Here is a 3,047-nt window from a genome sequence, read left to right as displayed (position 1 = left end):
CATTCCCTAGCCCCGAGCCTATGTTACAAGCCAACAAAGTCCTACAGTGATCCTATTATGGGTGTTTGAAAGGTAAAGCGTAGAAAGCAAGGGCAAGCCTATGGTAGTTTGTTGTTAGTGTTAGAAATTTATTGAGAGCGTGAGAGTAATACTAAGTCCCTACCATTATGAGCGAGGGACTTCTTTGGTGTGAGGACACAGTGGTTGTGTTTGAAAGTAGATTGTGTGAGCTGATAATTCGCAGGTATAAGCATGATTGACTATGAGTAATGAGATGTCATATATTGATCCTTACATGTTAGATTCAGAGGTTTGGGGACATAAATTATACTTGAATTAGTTGTTGCATAGCGTCATAAATCTGGAAATGAATTGAGGGCTGATTGTATTTGTTTATTTCCTCATCACTTGAGGACAAGTAATGGTAGATTAAGGGTGTAACATCTAACATTCAGCTCAAACACCCAACAAGCAAATCTAACACATTCAGTATATCAATTAAAGAGTATGATATGCCGCGAAATCGTAGCACATTTGACGCTTCATAACTATGAACTAATACTGGAATTAAGTGATATTTCGGGATTATTTTATGGGTTTGTTAATTGTGTAGGCAGAATCTGGGTTTTACAGAAAAAGAAGCAGAACTGATGTCGACAAGTGAAGTTCACGACCAATGTAACGAACCGTTAACTTCATAACGGTCCGTGGTTGAGTTCTTGAAAATAAGGCAGAACTGGGCCCTGAAAAGATGAAAAGCAAGAACAACCAAGTAAAGATCACGGAGGGGTATATGGGCCGTTGTTATTTACACGGACCGTGGTACCTACCGTGAAGTTAAACCAGTATAAAAGCAGGAAAGAGTTACAAGAAGATTTGAACAAGTGAAGAACACGAGTGACTTCACGGGCCGTGACACTCACTACGGACCGTGGTGTCTCTCGTGGTACATTCCAGTGACCAAGCTTGAAGACCCACTCTGGGAAAGATCCAAGGCAAGACCACAGAGGGATTCACGGTCCGTGAATCCCTTGACGGAACGTGATAGTGGCCGTGACAGGGCCCGACAAATCAGTCCTAACTTGATTAGGACTCATTTTAAACATTCTATTTTGAATTACTTTAGGTCATTTTTTAGGGGATTATGTGGCATCAGACGTTACAGAAGGAGGAACGAAAAGAAACTTGAGGGGGAGATTTTAGATTGAGATTATTGTCTTCGGTGGGACAGAGTTCCTTTCGATCTTGAGACTATCAAGTGGTTGTTGATTTACCGATTATTTTTGTAAGTAATTCTTAATATGTTTTCATTATCTATGATTGATTCTTTGCATAAAAACATGAGTGGCTAAACGTCATGACTGGGTGTGTGGGATCTATGATGATATTCTAGTTGCGATTCCGTAAAATGAGTAAAAAGGCAATCTTTGTTTACAACTAGTAGTTTACAGCTTTCATTATCATTTTAGTCTATTGAGTGCACGCTTTAGACAGGCTTGTATCTGGTGTTTGTTCGAGAGAAAAGCACCAGTTGGGAAAAAGCTAAACTAAGTTTACGAATTGGAGTTAAGGTCGGATTTCGAGAGAAGGGATCTTTAACACCGGATTAAATTAAGCGAAGTCCAATATCGATAACACTTTAAGTTCGAGAGAATTAGAGTGGATATTATCTAATTAGGCTGAGAAGTGTTAGATTTATCTAAGTCGCTAAGAGTCTGTAAACATTGATTTACTTGACATTCAATTTACGGAAGAGCGTTATAATCGTCGTCATAGTGAACACAAAACCTGGTTTCTTTAAATTGATTGAATCAACTTACAACGATATCATTTGTGAACTGTGTAACTAAGTTTTGACTGGAAGTACTTGCTGATAGAATACTTTTCAATTAAACCAAATTTTACTTTCCTTGTTAATTGTTTAGGAAATAGTAACGACAATTGAGTAAATGCGATAGTGAAACTTTATCTATAAAGAAATTCTCTGTGGGATCGACCTCAACTCTAGTTGAGTTCTGTAAATTGACAACGACCGTTTACATTCCTTATTAGGAGTGTAAGTTTGGACGTATCAGCTACTCACCTCCAACTTGAGGGAGGGTGTTGAGATATATGGTTTATGTTTTATTCAAAATGTAATTAGTTTTATAATTAGTTTTTAGCTGAGTAGAGTCAGTTAGTTATAAGTTAGTTAACCTTTCATGCTTTTGTTAGTTAGATTGGTTATTCCTTGAATACTGTGCAGGTTGATTAGTTAGCTTCTAGAATCTTCTTAATATTGTTTTGTATAAATACAGTACATCGATCATTGAATGAAGTCAAGTTTTCATTCCCAAATTGCAGAGTTTTTCTTCTTTTCTGTTCTCTCTCAAAGCTTAGCTCAACATTCATCAATGGAGAATTGACATTCTCCATAAGTTCTACTTAAATTCAATAAGTACAATACAATACAATACATTATGAAACAATACGTAACAACCGTCCAAACAAAGCGTAAAGGGGGTTTTGCAGGCTCAATGATGAGCGGATAGCTCTAAAGTGGATTCATCGTTAGAAACATACAAACTTACTATTCTAACAATATTTACATCCGACTCTTTATATAGACACACAAACTTACTATTCTAAATGCTTATCCTAACATATTTTTTACACATGTCCACTACTATTCATGACTACTATTCATGAATAGTTTTATTTTGTCTACTACCATCTACTTTATGACTTATTTCACATAATGTACACCATCTACTACCTACCCTTGTCATTATTTGACAAAAGACCCATACCTATTCTATACCTACTTTATGACATATCTTGACAACTTTACATATATTTTTTCTTATCTTGACGACTTTACATTTACATTATTACATAACTTTTTCCGCTCTTATCTTCTCCTTCTTGTTTTCTTCCTCGTTGATTATTCTAGCTGGACATCTGGAATTATATTATCTTCTCCGTTGCACTTTGAACATATATGGTCTGGGTATTTATGGCCAATTACCAAACTACTACTTCTATGACTTCCCCAACTACCAGTTTCG

Source organism: Solanum tuberosum, unplaced genomic scaffold, assembly GCF_000226075.1.
Source record: "Solanum tuberosum cultivar DM 1-3 516 R44 unplaced genomic scaffold, SolTub_3.0 scf00514, whole genome shotgun sequence".
Classification (NCBI taxonomy): Eukaryota; Viridiplantae; Streptophyta; class Magnoliopsida; order Solanales; family Solanaceae; genus Solanum; species Solanum tuberosum.
Note: the sequence above shows the minus strand (reverse complement) of the source record.